Genomic DNA, 20,562 nt, shown 5'->3' with positions numbered 1-20,562 from the left:
CGGCGGCGATCGCATAGTGTTTGACATTTGTTTATTACAGTCACCCACGGCATAAAGATCACAAGGCAGGCTTGTAACCTACACGGAGAAACTGAAAAACTCAAAATTAGGTACTTTTAAACTCAATTTTGAGTTCTTTTTCGTCTCCCTTTTCATGCGCTCTTTCTAATGTTGTCAGAGAGTGAAGAGAGAAACAGCCCAATTTTTGCAGTTCAGTGCGTCAAGCCAAAACTGAGTTTCTGGCACAGTACTCAAATTTGAGTGAATACAACCTAGTCAAAATTTCGGTTGGGTAAAAAAACCTAAAATTAGGTATTCCTTTCACATGGAAGCAGGCGGGAACAACCCAACAAAAACATCGATTCCATCAACTCAAAAGTGGCTTGACGCACGCAACCCCGAAGTTGAGTGGAAAGAACTCACTTTTGGGTAGTTTCGTCTCTCCGTGTATGTCTAGTCTAGTCTAGTCTACACATACTCAGTCATTCATTGAAAGAATCCTGGAAAATGATAGGATCAACTACTCCTATCATTTTTCTTGTCATTATTAATGGTTGCAGTGCATCAGATCAAATCCATCAAACGATCAAATCTGACTATACATGTCAATGGTTGCTACTCCGTTATTGATCTGAGCTGGTACCAATTGCACTGAGATCCAAATGAATAAGGGCTGGGACACTTCACTTATTCTCAAAGTGCAATTGTAGCAGCTCATACATTTTGGATCAATACCGGCGCCGGCCACGTCCTTATAGTCAGTTGGGAAGGGAAAGGAATGTTAGAGTGTGCTGGTTGTTGCTACTAAAGACCGAGATCACCTCTGCATCCCCACATCCAGCACGGACTGGGGTATTTGTTAGACGGAAAGGATGGGAGATCTGGGTGTCACCGTTGGGTCGGTGATGCGATCCATGGATAGGGGGTTATTTATAGTGTTCGTAAGGTGATAGATTGTGTGGTGAATGAGGTGAATAAGGTCAAGCGGCACAGCACGCTTTGGTTGCATAACTTGTGGGCGTTATATACACTGTGCTGTGGGTGGAAATTGGAAGGGAGGGAAACGACTTTTTTCCAATTCGTTTCTGGTTCTAGCGATGGCTATGAACATATAAATATACGTGAGTTGTATATGTAGAGAAGAGAGAGAGAGAGAGAGAGAGAGAGAGAGAGAGAGAGAGAGAGAGAGAGAGAGAGAGAGAGAGAGAGAGAGAGAGAGAGAGAGAGAGAGAGAGAGAGAGAGAGAGAGAGAGAGAGAGAGAGAGAGAGAGAGAGAGAGAGAGAGAGAGAGAGAGAGATAAAGTGGATAGAAAGATACAAAGTAGGATGGAAAGGGACGGGCCAGGGATTGAACACATGACCTTCTGCATACGAATCAGAAGCGGTAGCCACTAGACCACCAAGCCCGTCTTATTAATGGTTACAGTGCATCAGAGATGCATTACAAGCATTAAAGTGGCCAGGCCCACTGTGCAGCGTTGTTATTGTTATTGAAATCAGAAAACGGGGGCATCTCGTACCAACCGTTCCTTGAAAAGAATGTACCGCATCGTTGGGAGTGACTATGCTAAGAATGTTAATGTCACTCCATGTCCTTTGGAATCCTGGGCTGGGACAACGGTATTTACCCCGTATGCCCTGGCTCTCAAGTCTAGGCTTAAGCGACTTTACCTGCTCTCTGAAACGAGATCAAAAGTTATGGTATCCAACTCTCCCCAAATAAACATTTACCTCTAATACTTGAATGTTACTGATATGGGTATAAAAACAATAAAAAATCAGAAAGATCTCACCATATTGACTCTTATTGAAGCCCTGAACATTGTTCTTTTATCACGGACAATCGGTGGGTTTATCCTTGGCAATACGGCAAGATTTTTTCAAGCTGCTTCGGATAGAATCAGCATCAGTAACACGCTTTAGCAATTTCACCTTATTCAAACTCGTTCAAAACACTTTTGTGGGTGACAGATTCCTCTTATCAACCAAAAATAATCACTTTGAAGCCCCCATGTTCTCAAACTGTCATCATTATTCAGTTTGTAGGGATCCGGTGAAACCAACACAAATTGCAATAGACCCATCCACACCACAATATAATACACGGAGCAGGACCACTTTCGTACGCGGAAAAAATATTAGCTTGGCATCAAACCATAGCACCACCAGCCAAATTGCAAAGAAAAAAAATCACTTGATATTGCTGTGTGCATTCGAAATGCAAATATCAAATGCGGGAGCACCAAATGCGGTAAGATTTTCTAACAAGTAACCCGATGTCAGTGGGAGCTTTTGAATCCTAGGCTGGCGGTGGTTTTGACTATGGTTGCTAAGTTGCCTTTGGTAACACTGTGTTACCGCGTTTGGAGCGCATTTGGGCACGGTTTGCATCTTGAACGCACACAGCAATACCACTGCCGCATAAACTCTCTAAATCCACCCGACAGAACCACTTCTTGGAGTAACACAAGGCAGGCTTGTAACCTATGTAAACATAAATTTTAGATGTAAACATGTGACGTCAGTCTAATCGTTTTTTACATGATCAAACTGATGTGGAGTACTAAATCGCCTCTGAACGATTAGAATTACGTCATCAAAAAAGGTTTCCGGACGATATCTCCTTCTAAATGTTGTACACCGTGACAGCCACCTTAGCGGATTGCGAAACGCAGCACGCTATAGGCTTTTGATGTCATCGACGAGACGATGAAGCACCACGTTGGAGTTTCAATTGTGAGGCCGCAATACCGTAGGTGGAACTACGACGCGTTACCCTTGTAACTGCGAAGCTCCATCATGAATTTCTCCCGGGAGTCTTTTCGTGATTTCGCCCTGAGGCTTGGAACAAAAAGAGGTTTATGGAGACCCAGCCCGATATATTGCTGTGGCTTAGACCTCCACAACCGAGTGTTTCTGGAGCCAATTGCAGTAAAGCGAGAAGTCGTATTAGGACTGCGACTATATCCAGAACCTCCGGAGTTCTCCCCTCTCAAATCATAATATACCATTTAGCCGCCACCCATGTCGATAAAATCAACTTCCCTGCTGGAACCAGCGGGTAACGGTTCTACTCGGGTGCCTCTGAAGCCTTCTTCATCAGCGTGATTACCGTACGGTGCGGCTGCTAGTGGTGGTAGTCGGTCAAGCATCCCGCTTGGCAGTCGTCATTGGCAGTGATGCCCGGAGGCTACAACAGAATTGTCCATTGACCATTCAAGGGGTTTCGACGACGGCACACGTTCCGGTCAACGCGGTGCCACGGTCCATTGGTGCCGTTATCGATTCCGCACGAGTGAGTTGCGATGGAAACCACACCACCAACCACCACCGTCCGCCATCTCACCGGACACCGGGCAGTGCATGCTTGGATGCAGGAAAATAAGAAACCAGATTAATCAGCAACGGAACGGAAGTCTTCCTTTTCAGGTTCGATACGGTACGGTGGTGGACGTTGGGGTGAGATGTTGTTTGGATGTAGGTATCGGGTGTGTGGTTTGATCATCCACAGAAGTGGGCTGGATGGGGGCGTGTGTGAAGCATTATCGAAATTGATTCGTTTTTTTTCGTTGCTGGTTATTTTGGTCACTACGGGTAAACAAGAAAACTGACCGACCGGTTTGAAATTGAAATTGAAAAGGAACGTGAGATGAATCCTGTAGATTTCTATTTTCGTGTTGTGCTCAAACACGAGGGGGTATTATTATGGCTCTTTATGGTCATAATTGAAAACAGATATGGAGAATTCGTTATTCTCTGATTGATTGCATTGTTGCGCAATTAGAAGATGGAAGGAGAATGATACATTTACGTGTAACTCGGTATTTTTGTTTTCGTGAGTTTCAATTAATTCCTTATGCAACATCACAATGAACTATTAGGATTCGTATACCGTCTACCCCCATTGGTTTCAACGACACCTCATGCAAACCAACGGGGTTCATTTTTAGTTTGAACTTCTAGCAACCCTGAGGGTGGCGGAAAACACACTGCTGGCAGCCTTATTTGATGTTTTGTTTAGATTATGCGTTCCGTTTCACCCCGTTCCATTAGCAGAATGACGTTTGAACCATTTTTAATTTCTCGCGTTCAGTATCATACAGGCGTATCTACAATGATCGATTTCTCTTCGTCGATTTTCTCTTCGCATTATTTCGGAAAATACGACCAATATTCGGATTATCTCTCGGTGTATTTCGGTGAAGGACGACTAGGACTAGCATCTAAAACATCAAAAACAACCAAAAATGATTTGCAGGCCAAGTTATTAGCCGAAGAGAAAAACGATGAAGAGAAATCGATCATTGTAGATACGCCCGTATGATACTGAGCGCGAGATTTCAACGATATGCAGATAAGCGGGGGCAGTGAATCAAAATTCAACCATCGCGCAACAATAATGACAATGTCGCAACCTGTATTTGTTGCGACAATCCACCCAATGCGACATTAGTTTGTCCCAACTAGAAAATAATAGGATAAACATCGTACACTACGAATTTAGAGATTTTTAAGCCTTGCATTGCGATTTTCGAACGGTAATTTCGAGTCGGTATACACTGCAACTCTACTGATGATGTATCATCAAACAGTACTGATTTTGGGTGAGTAATAGTTGATTATTCACTAGTTGCAAAGTACGCAGCAAATTCAGCTTCCGTTTTGTCTGCAATAAAAATTGTCGAGATCATGTCATTATCTGTTACTAGTAGGGATAAAGAGTAATCGTCGCGCCTTCTTCGTTGCTTGTTTTGTGGCTTTTTTGTCTGACAATTCTCTTCACTGAGCGGGGGTCAAATAAAAAAGTGTTCAGATTAGATGCGGTCAACCCAACGGGGGTAGACGGTATTATTTTAGGTGCTACATTGCGATCATTATCATTAGGATTCATATTTTATTTTAGATCGTAGTTGACTGTACGCACGAACGGCTGCATTTTCCAGCCGACCAAGGGCGTAGCCAGTTTTTCGGTCGGGGGGGTGGCTAGGGAGGTGCAAGCATCCTTAGCAAATATGTACCTACTAGCTTTTATAACTAAACGCAACACGATGAAATTGAAAACAATAACATTATATTCTAAAAGCTTTATTTAACCCTTCAGCAGTCACGCTGTTGCATTGTACATCCTTGAAAGATTATTGAAGGATATATGAAATTTCCAAAGGAACTCCTGAATAAACTTTTGAAATTTTTTTTTACATATTTTTAATACTGTGTATTTTAACTTATGCTAATTCTACACTTAAGGACAAACGTCTTGAAATCCCGCTTCAACATTTCATCGAAACTTCAAACGCACAAATCTCAAGAAGCAAGCTTCAAACAACAATGTATTTCATTATTCTGTTCTTGCTCACTTGTAATTAGCTTAAAATAAAAAGCTCAGATGCACTGGTTTTGTTTACGAAGAGATTTGTGCCCTCAAAATCGTGAGTAGGTGCCAAAGTCGGCCATTGTGGCGGCCATTTTGGGATTCTAACAAGTCTGTCCTTAAACTTTTGAAGAGAACCTGAGAGGAATTTCTGAAGAAATCACATGAGGTGAGGTGAGGTGCAGCAATTCCTGGAAGACTTCTAGGATAAATCCCTGAAAAACACCTGGATGAATCTCTGCAGCAATTCCTACAGGAATGCATAGAGGAAGCCCTGTAGAATCCCTGGAGACAATCTTGTAGGAATCCTTGAAAGAATTTCAGAAAATAAACCTGTAGGAATTCCTGGATAAATTATGGGAGGAATACCTAGTGAAATTTCTGAAGAGATGTCATGAGGAAATCCTAGATAAATGTCTGGAGGATTCCTTCGAGGAAATTCTGAAGAAATTTCTGGAGGAATTCTGGGAGGAATCCCTAGAAAAATTTCTTAAGGAATTTCTAGAGAAAATCTTAGAGAAATTTCTGAAGGAATCCTTGGAGAAATCTCTGAAGGAATTCCTGGAGGAATCCCTCAAGCAATTTCTGGAAAAATCTCTAAAGATACTTCTGGAGAGACTACAGGCATTCTAGAAATTTCTGAGTAAATGCCTGGCGTAATTTCTTGAGGAATTCTTGGATTAAACCCAGCAGGAATTCCTGGAGAAATTCCTTAAGAAATTTCTTGGATGAATTCTTGGAACAAGCTCTGGGAGAATTCCGGGAGGAATTCCTGAAGAAATCTCTAGAGGAATTCCGGGATGAATTGCTGGAGAGATTTCTGAAAAATAAAATCCCTTGAGAAACTCCAGGAGGATTTCCTGAAAGAACCCTTGGAGGAATTTTTGGAGGATCCGCTGGTGGAATCTTTGGGAATATCGCAGGAAAAATTCGTGGTGAAATTCCTGGAGGAATCCCTGAAACAATTCCTGGAAGAATCTGTGAAGGAATTTCTGGAGGAATGTCTAGAGGAATTCTTGAAAAATTCCTGAATGTATTCCTGGAGAATTTTCTGGAAGAATCTCTGAAGAAATCCCTGGAGGATTTCCAGGAGGAATTCCTGGACGAATTGCTGGCAGAGGCTTGCAGGTACGATGAATGGCTGGAGGCGACTCTCTTTTGAAGACCTTGCGAGACCAGCTCTACACCCTAAAATGAAACAACACAGGCTTGTGTACAATGTACACAGATTTGTGTACTACTAGATCAGCCTCCACCCCTGTGTCAAATGTACACAGTCACTGTTCTGGCTCTAGCGCTGGTATGGGAGCAAAGTTCATAACTAATTTTCTCTGAACGATGACATGCATTATCAGGAATCGATCAGCGCAAAAATAATTGTTAATTTTGTTTTCATGCCAGCCCTGGAGCCGGAAAAGTATCTGTGTACATTTGACACAGCGGTGAGGCTGATCTAGTAGTACACAAATCTGTGTAACTTCTGTAACCGTGTAGCAGGAATCGGACGCGCAACGAGAGTGGAAATTTTAAGATTGTTAATTAATTACATCTGCTTTGTTAACACTTGTAACGGAAGAATTAATGTAGGTGCTTTAAATTTTCACCTAGATTTAGATTTTTAAATTGTAGATAAAATGCATTGACGAGAATGAACCAGAATTTCAAACCAAAAAAAAAAAAAGGATGCCAGGAGCAACTCGTGGAGAAATTCCAGAAGGAATTCCGGAAGAAATTCCTGGTGTATTTCCTGGAGGCAGTCTTCCCAAACGAACACCAAACTTGCTAAGTACTGCTGTATTTATACTCCGCCTGTACTCTGACTGTGCGTTCGTACCGCAACACACAAATATGTACTCAAACGTGTACTTATGTTCAAAGTTCGTTTCAAACACAAGTTCGAACATATGTACAGTACATGTGTACCGCGCGAAACGAAGTGGGAAGCAATCGTGCAAAAAAGAACTTTCTCGAACGACGATTGACAGTTCGGCACCTTTCGGCACCAATCATTTGCCAATCCGAACGCCGCTTCGGGTTGCGTTCGGATCGATTTTCATTTTGTACTTCTGTACGTACACAAGTTTTGTACTTGAGTACTCTTCGGTACGGAGTACGGTAGCAAACACGGGTACTCCGATGTTTGGCGTTTGATGTTTAACACAAGTGCGAGAAAACGTACAGAAGTTGAACATGTGTCAAGTTTGTGGGAAGACTGCCTGGAGGTATTTCTGGAGAAGTTTCTGGGCAAACTCCGGGATAAGATCCCGGAGGAATGAATGGAAGAGTTTCTAGAGGCATTCCTGTGGAAATTGCTGTTGAAAGAATAACTGGATGAATATCTAGAGGAACCTCCAGTGAAATTCTGAAAGATTTCGGTTATTTTTCTGTTTCTGAAAAAGGAACCCCTTGAGAAACTCTTGGAGGAATTTCCAGCGGAATAGCTGGTGGAATTCCCGGAGAAATTCTCGAAGGAATTCCTGAAGGAATCCCTGGGGTATCCTTGACATTTGTAAACAAATCCCTAAAGGAATCTCTGAAGGTATTCTTGGAAAATTTCCTGGAAGAATCTCTGAAAAAAAATCCTAGAGGATCCTTGGAGAAACTTATGGAGGATTTCCTGGAGGAATTTTCGAATAATTTCCTGAAGAGATTCTATGGAGAAATCTCTGATAGAATCTCGGGAGAAATTCTTGGAGCAATCTCTAGAGGAGTTCTTGGAAGAATAACTGGATGAATTTCTAGAGGAATTCTGAGAGATTTATATTTCTATTCTATTATTTTTCTATTTCTGAAAAAAGAAACCCTTGAGAAAATCCCGGAGGAATTTCTAGCGGAATATGTGGAGGAATTCCTGAATAAATGCTCGAAGGAACTCCTGAAAGAATCCCTGGGGCGTCCTAGAAGAAGTTTGAATAGAAGTCCCTAGAGGAATCCCTGAAAATTTCCTGAAGGTTTCTGGAATTTCCTGGAAGAATTGCTGCAGAAGCGCCTAAAGTATTTCCAGGAAGAATCCTTAAAGGGACTTCTGAAAAATTTCCTGGAGGGATCTTCGGATGATTTCCTGGAGAAATCCCTGGGAAAATCCTGGAGGAGTCGCAGAAAAATTCCTGAGTGTATTCCTGCAAGAATTTCTGAAAAAATCCCCAGAAGATTTTCTGGGAAAATTCTTGGAGTAATTGTTGACATAAGGATGTCCAGGAGCAATTTCTGGAACAAATCCTAGAGATATTGCTGGAGGAATTCCTGCAAAGTTCTTGAGGTAATTCCTGGAGAATTTACTGGAGGAGCACTTGTAGATATTCCTGGATGAAGTCCGGTAGGAATGCTTGGAGGAATTCCTGGAGGTTCTCCTTTGGGAATTGCTGGAGGAATCCTTGAAGGAATTCCAGGAGGAATCTTTGGAGGAATTTCTTCAACAATTACTGGATGAATTTCTGGGGGAATATTCTAAATAAATCCGCTGAGAAATTCCCGGAGAGATTTCTAGAGAAATCTCTGGAGGAAGTTCTGAGAAATCCTCGAACGAATTTCTGAAGAAATCTCTGGAAAACTCCTTGAAAAAGTTCCTGGAGGAGTTTTTAGCGGAATTCCTGGAGAAATCCCTGTGACCATTCCTGGAGGAAAAATTGGAAGAATTCTTGGCGGAATTGCTGGAAAAAATCCTGAAGGTATTCAAAGAGAAAATCCTGGAAGAATTTCTGGAGGAATCCCTAAAGAATTTCCTGGAGTATCTTCTGGATAAATTGCTCACATAATTTATGATGGAATTCTTTGATTAATCCCCGGTGTTATTCCTGGAGGAATCCCTGAAGAAATCTCTGCAAAAATCCAAGGAGGAATCCCTGGAAGAATGCCTGGAAAATTTCCTGGAAGAATGCCTAGGTGAATTCCTGGTGGAATTATTGGAGGATCCCCTGAAGTGATTCCTGGAGATTTAAATCTTTGGAGGAATTCCTGTAGGAGTCTCTGGAAAAAAAAAATCTTTGGAGGAATCCCTTGAAGAATTCCTGGATAAATTTCTGCAGAAATACTTAGAAGAATCCTGGAAGCAGTTACTGGAGGAATCTGTGGATGAATGCCTGGACGAAGTCATGAAAGAATGCATTGAGAAAACTTTGAAGGATGTCTTGGAGGAATCCCTGAAAAAAAAATCTTATAGGAATTCAAGGAAGAATCCCTGGAGGATATTCTAGAAGAATGTCTGTAAGAATTTATAAAGGAATCTCCAGATGAAGTCCTGTCCTGGTAAAATCTCTAGAGGAATTCATCGATGCATCCTTGCAGAAATATCTGTAAAAGAATCTGAAGGAATCGTGGGAGGAATTCTTGAAGCATTTCTTGAAACAAACCCTGAAAAAGAAAACTATCAGAACCATGCAAGAAGCCCATAGAAAAATTCACGAAGGAGAAACTCCTGGATAAGTCCCTTGAGGAATATCTAGATGAATCCCTGGAGAAGTTCCTGAATAAATGCCTAAAGGAATTTGTGGAGGTGTACTTGAAAGAATTCGTAAAGAAATCCCAGGTATATTGCTTTTTTTGGGCATGACGTTTGTTTGAATTGAATACAAGTGAAAATTCGTGAAGCAGTAGCTCCGTCGCACATAACTACACTCTGTAACAGCATAATGGTTCTTCAAAGTTCTTCTTTTTTCCTACCGGAACCGGTTCCGGCATATCTTTGAAATTTGGCATGCTGTTTTTGTATTCGACGAATAAACATCATAAAATTAAACCATTTAACGAAGCATTTTATTTGGTAAAATTCTATGGTAAGAATGAAGTGGTTCTCTTGGAGAAATACTTGGCAAAATTTCCTGAGGTTCCCAAGCAAAAAAAAAAAGGTTTGATAATTGTGGATAAAAACCTCAATTATTATAAGTTTTTTTTTATATTTTTTCTGGAATACTATATTATTGGTAACCTTTGAGTTGGTTCGAATTAAAAACAATCTGCGTAAATTTCAGCCACAAAGTTCTATTAGTTTAGGCATAGTTTTCACTATTCCCTTGGTCTGAGTCATAAAATATTGAAAAACCCTAATTAATCCACCTAGCGGTGATGGCGCCTTTCTCGTGCCTTCGAAACCCCATTTCAATAAAACTCAAGCGAAATGTTGATGTAATCGCACTTTCATACAACTAACAGAGATCCATTTCATGATACCAGAAATCATATCGTTTATCTGGATTTTAATGTTTGAGCATCAAACTCTTAAGAAAAAGACGCTATCTTGATTTTGAAGCTGCCATTTAGGATTTAAGATTTGTATTTGTATTTCTTTATTTATCCATCTGATCATTAAGATCTTAATGAAAACTTAAAACTAAATCACAAATTATACATCATAAAGATATTAAAACACATACAAGATATGAAACACACAACATCAAGACTAGCTCCAATAATCAAACAATTATAAACATATGTTCGTAACAAACAGTAAATACATCGCACAAACCAAAACTCAAAAATTCAGCATACGCAAAACTCGAAGGCATATCATTGGTTAAAAAACATGTTAAGGCTTCCATGTATCATCGTGTCGATTAATAAACTCGCGGAATCTAACTCTTCTAGGCCATGTTGTTTCATTCAAAGCTTTAACTCTTTGATCCTCATTCAAAACAATCTTAAAAGACACATAATCGAGCTTAGAATTATCAATACCTTTTGAAACCAACCTTTTTACGTCTAATGTATGCGTACAATTCAAGTCAAGACATCGGGATACCATTAATCTAATATCATTCTCTGTCACATACGGATCGATATTTGATAGGTATAATTGAAAAGTGCTATCAACGTTCTCCTGCAAGTGCTGTTCATCATCAGTTCTGCAACCGTCAATATTAGTGTATTCTAAAGCATCATCGGTTCCTCTACGAAGACTGGGTGACTGTATAGGAGTAGAATGGAGCTGTACATTCTTTTCTGACGCAGGTAGTTTAACGGTGATAGCTGCTAACGTATCCAAAATCGCTTCCACTTTTGCTTGCAATTCCTTGATCTCATCGTGTACAGATCGGGTTTCGTCTTCTTCTCGAATCGGCTCTCGGCGATCACGGTATTTACAAAAGTCAGCCATGCAACAGTCACACATCCAAATAACATTATTTGCTAGTGCGTTCCATTGGTCTTCGTCCAAACCAACACATGATGCATGAAAGCGTTTGGAGCACTTGCCTTCACACACAGCGTACATTTCGTTTTTGTTGATGAGCTGCGAACACTTTTGGCAATTGGGGACTACGAAGGTTGATGAGCCGGGAAACACTCTTTCTTCCTACGGGGTTTCTTATGGGAGTATGAGTGAAAAAAAAGCAAAAAATTTCCCCTCCTTCACTTTCTCACAGAAAACCGCAAACAAAATCATCACCTTCGTAGTCCCCAATCCATGGCGTGTGGCAAATACAATGAAGAACTGCTCGTAATCGGCGATCGTATACGGCAATGACCAAAACTTCAGAATCGATGTTTAGACAGCTTAATCAACCGAGAATGAATATCTTCCGATAAATTCTAAAAATAACACATATAGGTAAATACGTTGCTTATCACTTTCAAAATATAAGGAATCGAGTTTAATGAGAATTTTGCGTTCAATGACGGATAAACAGCAACCACGTTATTCATGCGATCAGAATGCATTCATTGCAGTCTTCACGCCATCTTGGATGTTCTGGTCGCCATTTTTGGCGTCCAGGCATCTTCCCTACGAAAAATATACTTCATTAAACAGCCGCCATCTTGATTTTGGACCAGGCTAAAATATTAATGACACATAAGAAAGTGGTCATTCTCTATAAATAATTCCAAAAGTCCCAGTGAAGAAACAGGACTGCGAGCAGTAATAAATAACAAAAGTTCCATAAACAAATAAATAAATGCATAAATAAATCAAAAGTTTTCATAAATAATTGATTTTTGAGCAATTAAAAACGTCAAAAATGCAATGTATAAATCAACTGTTGCAATAAATAAAAGCCATTTTTTCCCACCAAAAAACTTCGAATTTTCCATAAATAAATCCGATTTTTCCATAATAAAGACTGCCCCAGAAAGTATGGACGCACCTAGTCTTCAATTGTCTGGGCTTGATCGATGGTTCTTGTTTCGGGATTTGTTTTGGCTGTTTCTGCTTACTATAGGATTGATAATTCAAACGCCTTTTGCTAGAATTCGAAATGGTAACTTTTTTGGTCATATGCCGCTCTGTGTAAGTTAGAAGGTTTTTTCTTGTGCTCAAATACCTTCATTATATGTTTATTCAAACATATAGCAGGATCTTCATTTTTGACCCAATTTTTGCATATTCTCAAACATGGTTTCCCTACCTGCATTCTGATTGCTGCTTGCACGGTTTTCTCACTTACTCCCTCCATAGTTTGCTCATTTCCTAAGTGTACTTTCAAGCTCTGTACACCATTTGTGCACATTTTTTCGATGATGTTCTGCTTAAAGCTCATGGATTTTGAAACAAACTGTTGGAATCTCATAAACCGCTACACAAATGCTGAGAGAATAGGTTGATCAACAGGATGTAGCCTTAAAAAAGAACTAGCGATCAATAAGTTCAAAATGACAGTATTTTCTTACTGCGTCCATACTTTCTGGGGCGGTCTTTAAATTAGAAAATTCACAATAAAAAAATATCTAAAAAGCAATAAATAATTCAAAAAGTGCAATAAACAAGAAAATAAATTGTCAGTAAATGTCAAAAACGAGCAATAAACGTAAATGCATTTTGAGCCAAAAAAATACACAGACCATGCGGCGAAGCCGCATAGAGGATTGAGGAACTGAGGCGGCAGAAGGCCGCCGAAGTTTTCGATATCCGATGCTCCGCTACTGCATCGTTTCGGTTCTAGGCAAACCACAGATCCATGAATTTGCCCGGTATAATGCAAACATAGAAGTTATCCCTTTTTTTAGGTCCGACGAGCGATAGCGAGTTCGGACAGCAAGCAATTGCTCGGTAAATTGCAATCATAGTTGCGCAGGCTTTTCAGTCGTTTCAGTCACTTATATTATATGTGATTCAGCATTTCACTGCCTCATACTTTCCAGCATTTGTTTTCATGGGTCATTTAGTCATTTTTATTGCATTTTTTGAAGTATTTATTGCTTTTTCGATATTTTTTTTATTGTGAATTTTCTTATTTATTATGGAAAAATCGGATTTATTTATGGAAAATACGAAGTTTTTTGGTGAGAAAAATGGCTTTTTTATTGCAACAGTTGATTTATTCATTGCATTTTTGACGTCTTTAATTGCTCAAAAATCAATTATTTATGGAAACTTTTGATTTATTTATGCATTTTTTTATTTATTTATGGAACTTTTGTTATTTATTACTGCTCACATCCCTGTTTCTTTACTGGGACTTTTCGAATTATTTATGGGAAACTTTATATTTATTATGGAACGTTTAATTGTCTGCCTTTTGGACCAACATCTTGGATATTCAAGTCGCCATTTTTGGAATCCAGACATCATCCCCATACCAAATACGCCAAAATGCATTGTTTCACGCCATAAAACTCAATTAAAGAGCCGCGATTTTGAATTCGGAGCCGCCATCTTAGATATCCTGATCACCATTTTGAACTCTGGAAGTCTTCCCCATACCAAATGTACCAATATTGCATGGTTTTAGAGCCTAAAACTTCATTAAACAACCGTTAGGCCCATCTTGGATTTTAGATCGCCATCTTGTACATTCTGGTCGCCTTTTTTTTTACTCCGGACATCTCTCCCATACCAAATTTACCCATATTGCACGGATTTAGAGCCTTAAACTTCTTTGAATAGACGCCATCTTGAATTTGAAGCCACCATCTTGGATTTCAGACCGCAATCTTGGATATTTCTAGTCTAGTTGGGAGTCAAGACATCTTCCACATATTAAATATTCCCATATAGCATGCTTTAAGAGCCTAAATCTCTATTAAACAGCCACCACATTAAACTTTGAGCAGCCACCTTGAACATTTTGCCATCATGAATTTTGGGCCGACATCGTGGAGCTTCTGGTCTCCAGTGTTGATTTCCGCACAAAACTCTCCAACCATGCTAAAGGTTACAAAAATCGCCGCAGTTTGATGTATCGCATGATGGGGCTAGTTCAGTTTTATATACGGCCAGTTCTACCGGAGCTGGTCCGGATCACTGAAATAGCCATAACTCCGGAACGCCTTGGCCGATCTGGACCATTTTTGATAGCAAACAGTTCCGGTTAGATTCAAGCTATAATACGAAAAATCGACCAATGGGAAGTGCCTTAAAAGTGAGTGTTGCGGGAACCACTGGGTCGACAATGATAAATAGTGCGACCGGGCACTCCCTCATTTCTGTTGGACAAGATTGTCAGGCAAATACGTCAAACGATGATGATAAGCAGATTTGAGAAAAGTAAAAAAGTATATGAATTCGATAACACTATATGTGTCGCATGTATGAGTTATGTTCAATTTGATATTTGGCCACTTCCGGCGGGACACTCAGAACAGGTTCCGGAACACTACCGGTTCAGATATAGTTTGAGACTATTTTCCTGCTCACCGTTCATCAGATAATCGTAAATGCCGTGGTTTGATGGGTCGCATGCATGAGTTTGGTGCATGTTCATGTCTGGCCCCTTCCAGGGGTACCGATCCGGAACACCTAAATGGCCATAACTCCGGAACGGCTGGACCGATCCGAACCATTTTCAATAGGAAACAATGGGACCAGATTCTGCGTCGAATGAGCCGTTGATCGTTAAAATCGGTTGATATTTACTATCTAAAAGTGAGGTGGCCTTTTTTTGTACACATACACACACACATACATACACACACACACAGACATCATCTCAACTCGTCGAGCTGAGTCGATTGGTATATGAAACTTGCCCCTCCGGGGGCTCTATCAAAATTTCATTTTTGGAGTGAACATATAGCCTTTTGGTACACCTTGGTGTACGAGAAAGGTAAAAATAAATGTGAATGAGAGCTTACTATAATTTCGTAAGTAAATCAATCTATTGTTCTTCTGAGGGTGTTAAGATAAACGATCATTACAAATCACTACCACGTGGTAGGTACAGATTTTGCAATTTATCCCTTTACAGTTCATTTGAAGTATAAGTACATACCTACCCCTTGAATGCAAAAACGGATGCAACAGCTGCTTTTCACAATCTTGTCAATTTTTCAAACCTACCCTGTCAGCTCGCTAGCAATGGGAACTCCAGCTACATTAAGTATTAACTACGAGGGAAATTTAATATCGAAGTGCCTCATATGCGCGTCGATGCAGGAAGCCACCATCATTTGTAACTCCATTATTTCGCGATAAATTAACATAATGCTTCAATAAATATTAACTTTCCGTTACTGGAGCACGCATCGGCACAGCACTTCCTCTCCCTCGTCGAACCCAGCTGTGGCACGGTATATGACAGTTTGTGTCACATCATTTTTTTTAATCTCCGGCCTCACCCTCACCGCCTCCCCTTCCATACTCTCTCCAGGAATTGGAACGGTCGTGATTTACTCTGCAGCGGGTGACCTAATTTCCATATCAATTGGTTCCCAATAAAATATTCATTAATTTCCCATCATCGTGGCGTCAAATGCGTGCGTTGAATGTTCTGACTTCTACCTACGCCGACAAAGGCGGAAGCTAATCCAGGCGGATGCTTAATTTGCATTTCTGTATGCAGCAGGTGGTATTAACTGTCAAAAAAGCAAAGAACCACTTCATCAGTGGCAGCCGGGTGTGGAAGTAATTTGATCCTTAGCTAATCGCAAGGGAAACTATTCAGATGCTCTCAATATCAGTACGATGAATAGGTGGAGTTAAGGACAGACAGGGATACATAATAATAATGATAGGGTGTTTCTTAAGTGACTTACATTAATGGCAGAAGTTTTCGTGGATCCTAAGACGCATAAGTAACTTGAGGCACCGCGTCGGTAAAAACACCAAGTATCATGACATTTTGAGATCCACTATATTGGTTCCCTATGGAATGCTTTTCTTGATGTATATGCATATGATGATGATAAATGTTTCCAAGTCGAAAGATAGGCTATTTGCATCGAATAACCTGCGAGAATGACGACAAGTGAGAGCTTCTAGCAACGATCTCTGTCCTGAATACTGCTTGCAATTAAGCAATGGAATTCCGTAAGTCTAATGAAAACAATGTTACATCACGTACAAAAGTAGATAGACTTGAATCTTGTCCCAGACTCTTCCAACAATATCGCTAATAAGATTCATACTCACGAATATGTGATTGCCAAAAAAAAGGATCCGTTCACATACACAACCCTCTAAGAAAATGGACAAACAACCAAACTCATCTGAAAAAGCTATTCATACCGCATAAAGTTATTCGAATAATGATGCGTAAACTCGTGTCCTTTGATCCTGTTAGCCAGTGCAAAATAAAAGAAAAGAAACCCGGCAGTGGATAACATGACTTCTAATCTTTCCGATCTTCTCGAACGAATCTTGGTGAATGCGTAAAACATCACAGCATTTCACCCCTTGCAGGAATGAATACGGTTCGAAACTTCCCTCTTTGCATCTTGTTTAGAATTTTAGACCGAACAACCATCTCGCAGGCAGTAAATTCAATCATAATAATATTTTTTTCAATTTATGGCCCTTGCTGGTTTTTCTTCAGGGAGATATCGGAACCGAAAGGTATCACCACGGTTACAATGTCCATAGCTCTCGAGCTTCTCACATGTATGAACATTAAATAGGGTACAACCCGCAAGGGATGCTGCTGCTGTCCTATCGAGTGGACTTCGGTCGCACTGAGGGACGCGTGAAAGATGATGCGAGGATAATAGGTTTTAAAATTATGCCTATCTTCTAATGGCTGATTGGGGTTGTTTTATACTGCCAAGAAAAGGAAAACCGGAATTGATTACCACATAAGTCTCTGAAATATGATACTTTTTTTGGGTGCGACCGACCGACTATCTCGGTTTGCGTTTCTTCATCGCACTTAAACTGGTTGTAATGGAGTTCTAGCACAACGTTTCCAAATAACGCATCAACAACAATCTAATGAAGTAATATGTATCGCGATCTTCCATTAAAGCAACCTGAAGATCTCGAAGAGTTGTTCTTCATTATTGGCATCGGTACATAGAATATCTCGTACCGTTCCTGGTAGGTTCACATGTTTCTATTGTTTTCGCAGACTGGACAGGACACGAGGAGATGGTCCACTGTAAGGCGACAATGACACACATCGCATTCTGGGACGGCACGAGAACTTCCTATATAATGGGCGTGTGTCAGCTTCGTATGACCGATCCTAAGTCGAGATAGAATCTTCTGCTCCTTTCGTTTTTTTTTCTGTCGTTCCATTTGGTTGTTGTTCCTTTCACTTTGCTCAAAAACAGTTCTGCTTCATTTGAACACGTTATGCGCCATGCATATTCTATCGATGATTTGATGTGTTTTCGGGAATCGTCCCCTGGTAGTCGTGTGTTTAACCGCTGGCTGGTCCTACCGGAAGCTGCAAGTCGATCGGCCTCTTCATTCCCGACGATTTCCTTATGTCCGGGAATCCAGCAGAATGTGATATTGGGTTTATACTTCTCTTCTATTGACTGTACCCAAGAATGACGTGATTTTCCACTTTCGATTTATTTTAGAACACTGGCTGAGTCAGTGAAAACCTCCACAGGAGCATCAACTTGCTGTAATGATTCTACGGCTAGTTTTAAGGCAGCTGTCTCGGCTGAAAATACGGAACAGTGATTGGGTAGCCGCTACGATGCGTTGGGGACCGCATACACGGAACCCCACACGGTTTTCGGCCTTATCGAACCATCAGTGAAAACTTTCACGTGAAACTGGTAATTTCCCTCTACAATTGCCAGAAATTGTGCTTGTACTTTCAGCGGGGAGTCGTTTGTTGTGAGTAGATGTTTCAGTCGCCAGTCAATTTTAGGGCAGGGTTTCTCCCATCTGCGATCCGTTGTCCGGACCAATGGAAATGTTTTTGGGATGCGAGTTCTTGTTACGGTCTGGTACAGGTTGTTAGCTATTGTTGTAAGAAAACATTCGGAAAATGTATTGACAAAAGAAGATTTTGACCAAATTAAGCTTTTACTATCTTCAAATTTCGACTGTTGATGATTATGTTGGGAGGTATGGCGTACAGTCTTTGGAGGAATAACTCAAAAACGGATTCTTAAGCTTTCATCCGACCGAAACGTTTTTGAGTTATTCCTCCAAAGACTGAACGCCATACCTCCCAACATTAAGCTTTTACCAACGTTCATAATTGTGTTGCGATTGCTAGTGGATTGACACCGGCTAATAGTTTGTACTAGACTGTTTCTTTTTTGCAATTCTGTTCTTACTTGCTCAAAGTGATAATTGAACGAGAGGTGTCGGTCAAAAAATACTCCAAGTATTTTGACGACCTTTTTGTACGGGATCCGTGTACCGTCCACCGTGACTTCCCTGGACCAAGGATTATGTCGATGGTTACAAATATGGGAGATCGAGCATTTTTCGACAGCCATTTGAAATCCAACGGAGTTTGCCCATCTTGCAAGTGCTCTAATGGCTGCTTGAAATTTGATACGGAGTCTAGTAGCATTTTTTCCGACAATAACCAACACGATGTCATCTGCAAATACAAAAATTTGCACATCTTTCGGAAGAAATTTGAAGAGAGATTCCATAGCGATCAAGAACAGTGATACTGCCAAAACGAATCCTTGAGGAACTCCGTTTTCTTCCGTGTAGGTGCGTGAAAATTGATGGCCGATAGATACTTGGAAACTACGATGCGATAGAAAGGATTGGATGAATAGGGGCGGATTTCCATCAAATCCCATTCTTTAAGTTGACGGAGAACGACTTCACGCCACACGCGACTGTACGCTTTGGAAAGATCCAGGGTAGCTACTTATGTCGATGTGCAAGTTTTCGTATATCGCTTGATCCAATGTGTTACCTAGGTCTGTCATGTATGTTGATGTACCACGGCCTTGACAAATGGCGTGTTCCCGAGAATCAAGAAGATTTATTTCCCAAAGACATGTCACCAATCATGCGTTCAATAATCTTTCCGTTGCAGCTAGTTAAGCTGATGGGCCGAAAATCTTGCGCTTCCTTTGACCTTGTTCCTGTTTTTGGTATTGGAATGATCTTGCTGTTTTTCAACTCATCCGGAAAGCATCCAATAGTCCATAGCCGGTTATAGCTGTCAAAAAGTTTTTGCTTTACAAAGATTGAGCATCGGGTATGCTACAAAATCCGGTCCGCAGGATTTTCCCGTGGCATGATCAAGAGCATGGCATAAGAGAGCTTCTACCTTGATACGCTTAGAGAGCGCCACTTTTCTTGTCGCTTGACGTTTACATGGAAAAAGGCAAGAGAGGGCATTCTTTCTATTTTTAATCTTTGGTACAGCGCAGTAGATGAAATAGCGCTAAAGTATTTTCCCAATTCGTCTGCGACTGCCTTCGGATTATCTGTATAATGCCCATCAACATTCAGTTGAAAACCCGCAAAGGTTTCTTTCCTCGCAAGGCTTTCAGTCGTTGTCAAACTTCCTGAGTTGTTAATTGTGGACTAATCAACAAACTGTTGCCACGATATTTCTTTAGCTTCCTTAACTTACCTTAACCGATCTGCATACTTTTCTTGCTTCAAACCACTGTTTCTTCTTCAAGTCACGATTTGGATCCTGAGGTGTTTTGCATTTCCAGGCACGCAACGCCTTTCTTCGCGATTTTATCGCGGTTTTGACCTCGTTGCTCCACCATGGAACAGCTCATCTTCCTGGTATGATTTTGGTACGTGGGATGTGCTCTTTAGCCGTTTGATTTTTCCTAACTCCATCGTAAATACTCTTGGTTTCTATCCATTTTACTATCGATGCTAGTCTCAAAGGCTGCTGAGTCTGCTCAAAACCTGCAGTAGCGGGAGCGGACCTGATGTGATGGTTAGAACACTTGACTATCACGCCGAGGACCTGGGATCGAATCCCACTCCCGACAAACTTACGAAATGTGTAACTAAGGCGTGGGTCCCGAGATGAACTAGCCTAGGGCTAAAAATCTCGTTAAGGACAGACTTGTTAGAATCCCAAAATTTTGTCAAATTTGGTACGCTGCGATAAAAACTGTTTAAACATTGTTCAGTTCAACATTTTGAA

This window comes from Aedes albopictus, chromosome 1 (assembly GCF_035046485.1).
Source record: "Aedes albopictus strain Foshan chromosome 1, AalbF5, whole genome shotgun sequence".
In the NCBI taxonomy this organism is placed as follows: Eukaryota; Metazoa; Arthropoda; class Insecta; order Diptera; family Culicidae; genus Aedes; species Aedes albopictus.
This window is presented reverse-complemented; position numbering follows the sequence as displayed.